At 42.7% G+C, this 13,179-nt stretch overlaps 1 protein-coding gene across 1 annotated transcript in view; it reads right to left on the bottom strand.

The window, feature by feature from the left end:
* The window catches only part of Sparcl1 (SPARC like 1), a 31,422-nt gene extending 20,683 nt beyond the window's left edge, over nucleotides 1-10,739 (bottom strand). Inside the window, exon 1 of the mRNA XM_028773684.1 lies at nucleotides 10,414-10,739. The gene's annotated coding sequence lies outside the window, so the exon portion shown is untranslated. The remainder of the gene's footprint in view (nucleotides 1-10,413) is intronic.
* Between the last annotated feature and the right edge of the window lie 2,440 nt (nucleotides 10,740-13,179).

The following is a 13,179-nucleotide window of genomic DNA, read 5'->3' as shown; positions in this document are numbered from 1 at the left end:
ATCTCAATCTGTCTAAATCATCTTATCATCTAACTAGATACTTGAGTGACAGATATATCACAAAGCTAAGAAGCTCAAGTTTTAGAGTTCTTGTTTGCATGTGAGCCACAGGGAGTTCAGAGCTTGATTGTGATTCTTTTATTTTAACAAAGAAGGCTCCATACAATATGCAAACTCCTGGCTACATGAATCCTGTACAACTCAGTGTGGCTCCTCTGAAGGCCCCTTGCACTTGACACCAAGAATGATACAGCGGGGCTTAATAATACAGTGATGTACTCATGTTGCTAAAAGCATGGCAGTTCCCTCCTGCAGACTGGCTCCTGCTGGCTGTGATCAGATATCCTGTTTCTATCTTTAGATCTCTTTACCTCCCTCCCCTCTAGCTTCCCCCTCTCAAATGTGCAGTTCTTCCTCCTCTGACTGCTTTTCTTTGAGTTTCTCTTAGTAGTTTAACTACATGAGTATGAAATAAAGCTCTTGGCCTCAATGGAAATTGTTCCTTTCATTAAAGAAGTCAGTTGTCCTGTTCTAGTTCAGAGGCATTTCAAGTGCTTTCAACTGTGTGAATGGACCAGGAATTATTCACTGGAGGAGTTCTCTTTCAGGATGAAGAAAAACAGCAAATAATACCTAGACACAGTTCCAAGTAGCCTGATTCTCATGGTCCCAGGAGCCTTTGGGGAATACTGGTGTGCTTTGAGGAGATCTTGGCTCTTGTGTGAGCCAGGAATGAAAGCAGTCCGAGTAGTCCCTCCAGGACTTAGCACATGGTGGGAGTGTCTCATGTTGCCTGGTCAGGGCCAACACCTTTAGGAAGACTGCAGTTGCTTACCCAGTGATGCAGCATAGCTCACCACTCACAGCTGGAAATGCAACTAGTCCTAAAGAGCTTTCCAACTGAAGCTAGCTAGAAGAATTCTTGGGAAAAGTGCAGAGGCTGTAGTTTTACTTCTTCTCCCTTCAGCCAGGCAAAAGCACAGTGGGTTCTCAGCAGGTTCTCAGCAAGTTGTGGCGGCTCCCCTCCACTCTGGGAAGATGTTCCCCCCTCCCACTACCTTCAGCTGTGTGGGGCCCATGGGACTAGGATCAACAGGTTTCCTTATCCAGTTCCTGTTGGGTTCAGCCAACAGGGAACCCTGAAAGTTAGAGTTAAAGGCAAATAAGGCTAGGGTCTGCTGTTTGCAGCTCCCTTCAGTTGACATAGCCCTCCCTGATGATTCTCTCACAGCATTTTTTATCTGGGTTCAGAGAACTTTCCCTCCTCTTTTATTTAGGAACTTAGTTTTTACTACCCTGTTCCCAAAAGCCCCTCCCTTCTGCACACACTGCCCAAACTTTGGTAAATAACTCAGAATTATATTCTAGAGTTCTCAAATTTGAGTTTCTTGCCTGGAACCATTATTTCCTCTCTGTGTTTTTGATTGATAACAACCTTTGATTAAAAAATGCAGCAGTTGTGGGTTTGAGTATCCTCCTATCTCGTGTTCTAGGGAATAGGTTTGGATATCTTCCAATCTTGTGTTCCAGGGGATGCCATGCCCTGGACCCTTTAGATGCTGTGTAGTTCGTTCATTTTGTTTTGTTCTGTTTACTTTTACACCAGCCCCTTTCACGCTATGCTTTGTCCTCGGACACATACAATTTTATCCAATCAAGAGTGCGGTGGTGGCGCACGCCTTTAATCCCAGCACTTGGGAGGCAGAGGCAGGCAGACTTCTGAGTTCGGGGCCAGGCTGGTCTACAGAGTGAGTTCCAGGACAGCCAGGACTACACAGAGAAACCCTGTCTCAAAAAACCAAAAAAAAAAAAAAAAAAAAAAAAGTAATCCAATTAGCTGAATGCAAATATAATTGTATTTTGGTTAATTAATAGTGGACGTGGCAATTTTTTTTAAATGACAATTCTGGCTTCAGAGTACATACAAAATAATGTGCCCACGACCTTCAAGAACTAGACTATGGATTCCTGGAATCCTTCCTGCTCTTGAGATGCTGGAAACAGTAAGGTAAATTAGACATCTTCTCCAACATGACCCAATCTCAGACCTGACTACGGTCAGTCTTCAAACACACAGGGTTTGAGAAAAACACAGAGATAAAGAGCCAAATACAATGGAAGCATATGTGGCCCTCGTGGGAAGAACAACAAAAAACCCTACAACATCTAGATTTAAGGCCATGGGTAATATATACATTATATATGAAAAAAATCAAGCGATAACAAAACACTTGGAAACAAATCAGCAGCTTCTCATTACTGTCAGATTACAGGAAGATGTCACTGAACCCTTCCATCGTCTGTTCAGAAAACTACCGAGTAAAGGTTGTTGGTGGCACTGAGGTCTAAAATAAAGGTTTCCCTTGCTTTAAACAAGTTTCTAGTGTTTTATTCTCTCCCCATTTTAGGAAATTATTGGAAGTTTCTGCATAGAGATTAAGAACTCCAGTGTAATGGCTTCAGATGTAGTGATGCCTGCTTGCTAGAGCTGGGGTAGGAAAGAAGGAAGAAAAAACACATTTGGGTTTTGTTTCTTCTGAATGCCAACAGAGTAGAGAGTTAGCCCACCTTTTTTTTTTTTTTTTTTTTTTTTTGATAGCCAATAAAAGGTGGAGCGTGTGGCTTGCCCCAGAATTACAAATGGCTCCAGAGTGACAGCATAGCATGGCTATTTGGCCAGGCGGGTGGTATGTTATAGGCATCCACTGCCACAAAGAAGGTAAATTCTTGTGATTTTTTTTTTTTTTTGCCCCTGAAGATGACTGATGAAAGCACTCTGAGTAGTCCTTTGTGTGTGTGTGTGTCTCTGTGTGTGTGTGTGTGTGTGTGTGTGTGTGTATGTGTGTGTGTGTGTGTGTGTCTGTGTGTGCAGCAGATTTATTAACTCAAAGCATGAGTACTTCACTTAGGGTAAAGTTTATGCTATTATAAAAAGCAAACACTTCTCAACCTGCATTCCATTTGTTTTTGTTTAAAACCCAGTAGTGGGATGGATGTTTGTAGGCAAATCAAACATCTGTCTACTCTTCTCTTAGTAAGTTACAAATCTGGACACTAGCTCCGTTTCAGTGGTTAGGTTGTAGTGTGTGGCAGAGATTTGGATGGAATGCACCATTTTATTATTTTAGCCAATTTATAAATATTTATCTCAAGCATTTATAAAATACATATTTCTATAAATAAACTTGTCTCCACTTACTTCAGTTGGGTTTGAAGAAATCAGGGACACTGTTCTCCACACCACATCACTGTTTCGCACTAATCCACCAGTGAAGAGGTGCTATCATGGTGGTAGCACATAGTGTGGCAGGCAGCACGCAGTATGATCACAGATTATGGGGAAATACTGGCCTAGATAACTTATTCTATTATTGACTTACTTAACTTTGCCTTCCAGGTTCAACAGGGGAAAGCCATCTTTTTAAAATACTCAAATTTATTATCTTTATTTATGTGTATGTCTATGTGTCTGTAAGTGCAAGCTGAGGTTAGAGAGCGTGTTGGATCCCCTGGAGTTGGAGTTAGTCAATTGTGAACCCCTAGCTGTTGGTGTTAGGATCTGAACTCAGAGTCCCTGGAAGAACAGCAAGTGCTCTCAGTGGCTGAGTATCTCTTTAGCTCTGGAAAAGTCATCTTTGCTTAATTAAAAAAAAAAAGTTGTGTGAAGGGAGTAGATGCTAGCTCAAAAGTTACTTTGTTATAGCTAATAGATCTTTAGAAAATTCCCTCAAATTCCTGGTATCACATGTAAATTTTTTTTTTCTTTTCAGGGGCAAAGGGATTGCAATAGGTCATGAGGATTATTTCTGGCCAAGGTTCTTGTAACCTCTCTGTATCGACACCTGTGGAGAGAGTTATGCTATTATAACAGGGAAGAGCACACAGACTCTCTGTCTGGCTTCTTCTTGTGTTAAGAGGATTGCCTTTCAACATGGGAGAGGCTGTAACTGGATTTCACCATGAAAGGAAGTAGTAGTTAGATTTCTTAGCAGGTCCTCCAAACTCCATGCTTGGAAAAGCAAGCCGAAGAGCTGGAATGTCCTATTCTTCAGATGGAAATAGCGTCCAGACAAGCCTGGAGACATGGGTGGGTCTGCAAGTGAGTGGTCCAACCCGTGACAGGCACGGCCTATGAGAACAGGGGTAGGGTCCTCCAGACTGAAGATGGGAAGTGAGAAAGGGACATTTTCCTTAATGGAAGCCCCCAATTCTTCTCTAACTCTGTCTAGAAGTGTCTGTCTCCTAGAGGGCAGGGTGTCTAAGTTTGGCACACTATAGCATCACTATGCATCCAGATTAAACAGTCCATTCACTGTGTGTTCTTTCGTGGTTGTAATTGTTCCCATTTCAGTCTCTGTAACATTTTATAGACATTTATAGTAAGGGCATGGTAGAGTAGACTTTTATATTGATTTCTTTCTAGTTTGTATCTTTTTTTTTTTTTAAAAAAAGAACAGTAATTAAATCATCATGTTACTTTAGAACATATATACATCTAAAGTAAGTTAAATTTTATTTCTTAAGTTCTAGACTACTTCAGCACTCAATCCTGCTTGGCATAACTCTCATGTTTTTGACCTTTGGTTACTGTTACTGCTCTCCTTTCTCTTCCTTGCTTTAAAAGCCAGGGCCACTGCACCTGCCACCTCTGAAAGATTCCTCTTGCCTGTTGGTGGTGGCACATGCCTTTAATCCCAGCACTTGGGAGGCAGAGGCAGGCAGACTTCTGAGTTCAAGGCCAGCCTGGTCTACAGAGTGAGTTCCAGGACAGCTGGGACTACACAGAGAAACCCTGTCTCAAAAAACCAAACCAAAAAAAAACAAAAACAAAAATCCCTCCTTTCTGCAGGTCACATCACGCTATGTGGAAATGTGGGCGCTGACAGTTCTGCCTCCTGCCTGAATTGCCCTTATTTTGCCTTGAGTCACCAGACAGCTGAGCCCCTTCCCTTCCTGATGGTGGAGACTACCTTCGGGATCTGGTCTCAAAGGCTGACAGCCCTGTGATCTGTTCATCTTTGTTTCAAGTTAGGGACCTGAGAAAGACTTACCAGGGACCCTAAAGCAGGGAAACCATTGCATTGACTATCCTCTCTGCTTTCCCCATGTCTCCTTCTTATGAATGTTTTATTTCCTGGAACATGTACATCCACACTTCCAAATAAGGCCAGGTATCCTCTGTTGAGGTTGTTTGTATCAGAGGAAGCCTGTAGGCCGCTATTTTTAGTAGTTACTGTAGCTATGGAAAATTTCCTTTCTGGCTAGGTAGTAAACACATGACTAGTTAGGCCCTTCATAGTCAGACCCAGACTGCTCCCCTAGCCTTAAGCGAGAGTCACAGGCTTTGCTATCCCAGATCAAATCCTTTAGTCATATTTCAGCTACCAAATGCATGCTGCTACCTGATCTAGAGCAAACAGTGGTGCTTTGGGGCTTTTAAAGTATTAATGAGTCTCCAGGGAGAGGTCTACAGCTCGGCATTAAAATCATCTGAAGGATCACACAAAGCTCTCCTATTTTGAGTTTTCTGCTGAGTCACCGTCTGACATCAAGGTGTGCTTATTCTGAGAGTGAGTGACATTCTCAGATTTTCCCAGACCACAGAAACCTATATCTTTCCCAATTAAATCTCCTATCATCTGGATTTTCATTTGGGGTAAACAAGGCTCATGGCCATCAAGGCTTTGAATCTAACCAGAAATCCACAGGCATGTTAAGCCGCACTTGCCCAAATCAGACAGACTCCCCATACTTAGTGCTGAAGTGCTTGCTGCTTTGTGGGAAATTGAAGATCTGCATCTCTTTCTCTGCTCTTTCTTGGACGATTTGATTGGTTGTCCATCAAACTGTCACATAGGCTGTGGTCCTTCTGGCTCTAAGGTCTGCACACGAGATGTTCATATTTATCCCCCCCCACCCCCCGCTACCCTGCCACACACAATTAACCTCTGTTTAGCCTTCAGATGGGGGAGGAGGGGTAGAGGGGACAGAGGGGCAGGGAGAAGCTACTTTTAACCTTGAGGTTAAGCGCCATCAAACTCTCTTAGAACGAACATGCTTTACCAATGCAACCTAGGTTTCAGCATACTGTTACATACAATGTGTGCTCAGATACAGTGTGATTTTTTTTTTTTACCCGAAAAACCTATGCTGTATAAATGGATTGATTCATTGTAGATGCTCCTGTAGTCTCTCTCACTAATGTACATGGTCTCAATTACTTCATTTTGAGCAATAAAGTTCTGTTCAGGAAACCAATCTGAAGTGGCCTCAAGCTTTGCCTGCATTCATTCCCTGCGACCTTGACAAAATGGGCGAGAAAAGAAATAAAGCAGATTTAACCACGACGCTAAAGGCATGACTTCATCACTTCTGGTGTTGAAATGACTCAGTCGCAGACTCCGGTGGTTTTACATAAGCTTTAGCGAGCTCTGGGAGAGGCAAGGAGCTGGTAAGTAATTAAAATGCGGATGAGTACTTGTGCCTGGGGCTACTCTCAGAGTCAGCAGGTTTTCAAAGGTAAATCGTAATCTTCCAGATTGAGGAGCTCAATGTCAGTCTGCTACAGGTTAGATCCAGTCCAGACCAACACATATGTAAGACTCTCCACAGAACTCAGAAGTGTGAGATAATAAAAAACAGAAATGCTTAACATGAAAAGGTATTTAAAATCTCCATAAATTGAGTTAGACGACGTGATACATTACCTTAACACTGCTCATTTGTACGTTTAGTTTGACCAAAACCACCGGAGAAATGAAGGTGGTTTTGGTCTCAAGGTTTCCATTCCTGGGATGGTTTGATTAATGACCATTTCCCTACACACAGCCCGAAAAGCCCTGTCTTGCTCTAGTTTCTCCTTGCTGCCTCCCTGGCATTTCACTGGATAAGGGGCGCTGCATGCATCAGTGCCTTGAGGCATCAGATAAAAATAGCATTTAAGCAGTTGTCTGACCTAAAAGTCACCAGAGAAACAGATGTTGTGAAAGTTAACATTTTAGGGAAGATGAAATGTCTTACACCTTCATCTAAGTATTAAAAGACATTTTTCCTCTTTAAATGTAAAATAAACAAATAAACAAACCTGATTAAACTAAATGGACAACAATTCCCGTGCTTTTTTTCTTTACAGGTCCACAACAAAGCAAGGATTCTTCTGAGGCTGTTTTACTCTCTGGGAGACTCCAAGTTCAAAAGGGCCATCCCTGCCAGCACTGACTTTGTGAAGAGCATAAGGTGCTGGGTGGGTGCTTAGCAGGATTTGAGTGGGGGGAGAAACTGAGGCTTTTGAAATGCAGGTTGGATGCTGAGTAATAACAGCTGTGTGTGTCACCAAGCAAGTGAGGTGACCGGCCATTTCTCCTTTCCCTTACGGGTTGTTTATCCTTGCATCCATGGGAGATGGCTTCTGCTTTACCTCTTAGTTCAATACTTCCTATTCACTGAATCCTTTAAGGAAACATTTAGCTACTGCTGCACTTAAGTTGGTTGTATAATAGGAAAGAAATGAGGCAGGACTGGTGACCTCGTCTCCACAGAGGCATTTTAAGGCCAGCCAGGGCTGTTTCACGGAGCTGGTGAAGACCTGGGCTCCCCTCTATACCCTTTCATCACTATGACAACAGGCAGCTCCTGCTTTACTGCAGCCAGGAAAAGCAGCTGACATCTCAGTGCTAGGAACATAGGGGAGAGGTTTACAAAAAACCACAACAACCACCACCAAAAAAGCCTTTTTGTTTGCCTGTCAACAGAAAGAACACCCCCAGAGCAAGTCAAAACCTCTATTCTTGCCTTCAAGAAAGATCTGAAAAGAAAGTGTTGGGGCCTTTTTCCCTGGTCCAAGCAAACCCCTCAAGCAGGGCCGACTGCAGACTGGCATGGCTCCTCCAAGCCTCCGGAAGGGCTGACACTGAGGGCGGTCCCTTTCATTAGACTTGGCCTTTGCAGAAGCAGCTAAATGATAAAGCAGGGAGACTTAACAAACACATTGTGCTGAGGTCCTAAGATGGCTTCTTTTATGTTTCTTTGAATAAAGAAAAAATAACTTAAGAATATTTCCTTCTTCTTTTCTAATTTTGCTACTAGAAGCCTCTGTTGTGTTTATAAAAAGATAAAGAGATAAAGAGTATGTTCTATAGGTGTGTGGAGAGGTATGGGGGAAGGGGATGTCTCGGTAGAGTTTATTCAGGGCATGGGCAGGGGAGCCAGGAGGGTAGTAGAGGCAGAGAGAGAGAGGAGAGAGAGGAGAGGGGGGGGGAGGGGGAGGAGGGAGGGAGGGAGGGAGGGAGGGAGGGAGAGAGAGAGGGAGAGAGAGAGAGAGAGAGAGAGAGGAGAGAGTAGAGAGGTAGAGGAGTAGAGGCTGGCCATGACTTCGTGGAGAGAGGAGGAAGGGAAGGGAAAGGGGGAGAGAGGAGAAGCAAGAGCAGAAGAGTAAGAGAGTGAGGAGGGGGACAAGCATCCCCTTTTATACTCGGCCAGGCCTACCTGGCTGTTGCCAGGTAACTGTGGGAGTGGAGTTTAGACAGAATGCTAATGATACATCCTTTTTCCAGCTCATTCTCCCATCCAATCTCTGTAGTATCTATTGTTTTTATGATTCTTATTTATGATTATGACAAAGGGTTCTTATGGTACAAAAAGGTGAAGTCATTTGTCCAGAGTCCCTGAGCTATTATTTCTTGTGACAATGTGCATATAAACCACATGCATGTAGTCTAATGTAAGTCAGAGCTATATAGTCATCATGTATGAACCAGAGCCCATTTCCTCTTTCTCATGCTAATTAGATTGGCTGTCTTTGAAGCAGTCACTTTCTTCCAGAGTTCTGTACATCCTTTGATGTTAATGACAAAGACACAGGCCTTGGCTAGGTGGTGGTACCGGCACAACTGGAGCTTCTGCAGAAGGCATCCTGGGAGACCTGTAAGAGCTTCTCCTGGATTTATGGCTTTTTTTTTTCCCCCACTAAAGGTTGTTCCAGGATGATAGGAAAGTCCAACACACCTTAAGCCTTTTGACAAGTTGTTTATAACATCCAATATGTTTTGGACATTGTGCTAAACTTAACTAAAGCATTCATGTCCACATCTGGCTGCACATCAGCTGAGAAAGAACACGGGTCAAGAGAGAATGTAAGGGACATTTTGGGGTGCTCCAGATGTTCCACCACACACCTCATCTGTCACCACTATTTATTGTTTTACTGTGGGCCTGTGCCAGAAGAGCCTGCTGGAGATACAATGAAGGACAAGGAAAACACCCCAGTACTTTAACTGCCTAGTGATTGTACAAAAACTCTTTGAAAAAAAGTGGGGGTGGGTGCTTGGTCTTCAAACAACACACACATTCTTTCTAGATGTGGGAAGTCCCGTCTGGTGATTGATTAGCAGAGGAAAGAGACTGCTCTACCTTGCTGGACTTCATTAGATGATCCAAAATTTAAATCTTTCTTAATAGGGGGTCTTTAAGAAAAACAAAGGAAACCAGTCAGAAACAAAGATTTAGCTGAGCAAGCTAAAAACTGAAAACAAAATCTTGGGATCTAAGAGAAAGGAGAGGATAATTTTGTTTTTTCAGTGTGGGCACATTTCGATTCAGTGTAGTTTGAGCCTGACCCAGAGGAGTCTGCAATGTCAAGGTGGCCTATTTAACCTCTTTGCAGACAAAAGGCACTGCAGATGAAACTCTACTGCAGGACTTCTCGGGTACCTTTTCAACTGTATTGATTGGCAGCTGAAAGCAGGGTTATAGTTTTCTCCTTGCAGAGTGATCTTGTTCCTGAAGGAATGAGCAAGCAAGGCTCGAAGTAAATGCTGTATTTGGGAAAAGCCCAGATGAGAGGACCTTTTCAGAGACAGCACAGTTGTTAGCTCTTATTTCTCCTTTTGCATTTTGTTTTTCTACAGAAGACAAAATCAGGAACTGGGCATATTCCATGTCCCCTGGTGTACGTCTTAACAAAGGATAGATAGGCGAGAGAGATCTGTTAAAGCTGTCAGGGAAGGGATAATTTGAAAATAACCGAAGAAGAATATACTGTTAGAAAGATTTCCTAACTAAAAAAAAAACCAAAGCGTTCTATTTCTATACTGCTATCAGGTCTAAGACAATGACAGATAAGTGTTGGTAATTTAAACATGGCAAGCACACATTTTTGACTTTGAAATCTATTCTTCTGTCTTGGTCATTACTAAAACTATGGTTCCATTAATTTAATGTTGTAAGAGGAAATGAGACATGACCACACAAAGTAAGAGTCTCTTTTTTCCCCTCATCTAAATCACTCAAAACGGGATTGGAAAAATTAACACATGCCTTTGAATTATTTAAGCAGAATCATCAAATAGTCTTTTTAGATCAGGGAAGTCAGTTTAATACATGCAGTTGGGCAATACAAGAAAATTTAGCATTTACCTGCTGAGAGGCAGGATCCAGAGCCGGGAGCTTGAAGCTGAGGTTGAGTCCCCTCTTTGCACACAGCCAGGAGGTAGAAGTCTGACAAATGCCCAAGAGAAGCTCTTCCAACCCCCTTCCTCCTTAGCTTGGCTTCTTTTCCTAGAAGCACATTCAAGTTTATTGGAGTTGAAATTCTGCTGCTCTGTGGCCAGTCAGGGTCTGAAAGTGATAGATGAGAATCTGGGAGTTGGCACCACAGGGTATTTAGGCTGTCATGGTTTCTGTTGCAGATCCCTGGATCTAGCTCCCTTACTCCCTCCGTGCTGCTGAGCTTTGCAGGCAGAGCAGACCCAGAGGGAGAGAGCTAATTCTGCAGCATGCATGGAGTGAACAGCCCTCCCCGAGCCTCTCCTTCTCATAGGCTCCTAACTTGGCCAGAGTGTAAGCATTTGGCTCTTCATGCATTTTTTTTTCTTCAAACAACTCTGAGAGATCGTATGATCAGAATCCCTTGGGGGTTGTGATTCTGAGACAGTGAAAGAGACTTCACACTGTTGTTTATTCCTAGGGCGACTGCAAAGCCAGCATTAAAGGACAGAAGGATGACTGCAGCAGATGCATTTCTATATTGCTCGATTGGAAACTGTCCTCATGACTGCAGCCTGAATGTTAACAGGGAACCATTCCGGCTGCTTTAACAGTCCTACTCCTGAGCAGCTCTGGATATTGAGGTTGCTGCTCTTTAGAGAAGCTGTGATTCACAGCCTGCTCCTCCCCAGCCCAGTCGTCTCCTGTAATCCCATGATGGTACTGTACTGTACAAGAAGAGGTCTTCCTGGGAAATAGACTGCAGATGTGCTTATTTCTGACTTTGCACTGTGGCATTTATTTATTGAGGCAGGGTCTCACTGTATGGTTCTGGCTAATCTGAAACTCACAGAGATCTGTCTGCCTCTGCCTCCTGGGTGCTGTGTTTAAAGGAACAGCACCAGTAGGTCTGACTCTGCTTCTGTACGTATGTGTGTAATCATTTCAATGGCTGTGTCTGTATTTATTGCACATTTATTGTGTGTCAGACCCCACACTAACAACTTTCTATGCATCATGTAACTTGAGTCTGACAAGTTTTTTGAGGTTTTACTATGTTCCCATTTTAAAGATAGTTTAGAGTTATGTTAAGTGTACAGGATTTAAGATCAGGCAGCTTGGATTTTCTTCTTGGTTCCACACACCCTAACTGTACATCCAGGAGCGAGTTGTAACCTCTCTCAGCATCTGCTTTCTTATCTATAAAATGAAGCTACAGATACAGGAATGATCATAGCGCCCATCTCAGGCAATTGTTCTGATTTTTAAATAATTTGATGCAAACAAACTGCATAAAACTCCTACCATGTAGTAGACACTCAACAACTCTTAACTGTTTTGGTTTATGTCAGACACCAGCAAAGCTCAGGAAGACTGAGCACTTTCTCCCGGGTCTCTAACTGTAATTGTAAAGTGGGTCTCTCCTTGCCTCCCACCTGTGTTAGCCAAATGAGCAAGCAGTTCCCTGAGAGGGAGATGATGCCCTTCTCTTCTCCAGGTGACTAGCCTAAATGCTTCTGATACTATACATTCTCCATTAATATTGGATGAGAAGTTATTATTTAATGTAATTTAGGGTTTCTAAGTGTGTGACAAAATCAACAGGCAAACAGACCGATAAAAGCAAAAGCCAAGTGAAGCAAATAAACCCTGAGCTTATAAAGTTTGCAGATGTGCCTCAGCCAGTCCTCTCTATGGACCCCAGAACATTTGTCTCACTTATTTTCAGAACACTGAGAGAGAAAGGTAACAACATTTATCTCTGTTGTGCAGCAGGGAAGTCTGGGAGCAGAGGAAGCCAGGCAGTTTGCCAGACCCTTTTCAGCTGGGAAGGGCACACGTGTCTGGAATCAGGATTATGGCTCCTAATAGAAAGGCCTGAGGATGTGACGTCTTGATGCCTCAGACAATGGGATGTTTTTTCCTCAGCTCAGGTCTTCAGCAGCTCCTCTGAGGAAGGGACAAGGGTTTGTTTCCTTCAGGGGCTCTGCACAGTCTGCATGCATCTCTCTAGTCTGAGCAGCATAGAGGATCCTGACACCATTTCTGCAATAGTGTCCTGAGGGGTCATCGAGCAGAGAGACCAGTCAGGTCATATAGAAAAGGATTTAACTTTTTTAGTAAAAGAAATTTCTCAAAGACTTCAAAAATTAACTTATTTTAACTAACATTCTCCATTTATTTGAGATGGCTATATGAGTTTGATTCCAGGCATTGAGATTAATTCCATGAGAGTAAAGAGAAAGTTTTAGTTGGAGAGTGCTTAAAAAAAAAAATCTTGACCAACTCAAATTTTTTTCTAATACTAAATTAGACATATTTTGTTGGAATGCTGAAAACAAAGTTCCTTACAGACTGATTGTTCAAGGCAAACTGGAATTTTAAGGCTTAAATGTAATTTTATGTATGACGAGAGTAAGTTTCACTCTTAAAGCTTGAGGATTTTGACTCAGTTTTATGACTAGAGAGATCTACTACTGTTCAGGCTTAAGAACTTCAAGACATTGCGATATATAACTGCAAACTCATACAAAGGAGGTAAGAGGATACTGACTAAAAACAAACAAAAGGGGGTTGACTTCATGGTGTCATTAAGCATGGGTTTATTTCTGGAATATTCACTGGCAGAGCCCCAGGCTCTTCCTGTTTCATGGCACTGTGAGGCCTAGAACAGTTTACAGCTTTCCACGCTGGGAA

Source organism: Grammomys surdaster, unplaced genomic scaffold, assembly GCF_004785775.1.
Source record: "Grammomys surdaster isolate TR1022 unplaced genomic scaffold, NIH_TR_1.0 233, whole genome shotgun sequence".
NCBI classification, from domain to species: domain Eukaryota; kingdom Metazoa; phylum Chordata; class Mammalia; order Rodentia; family Muridae; genus Grammomys; species Grammomys surdaster.
Note: the sequence above shows the minus strand (reverse complement) of the source record. Positions and strands in the feature narration are given on the sequence as shown.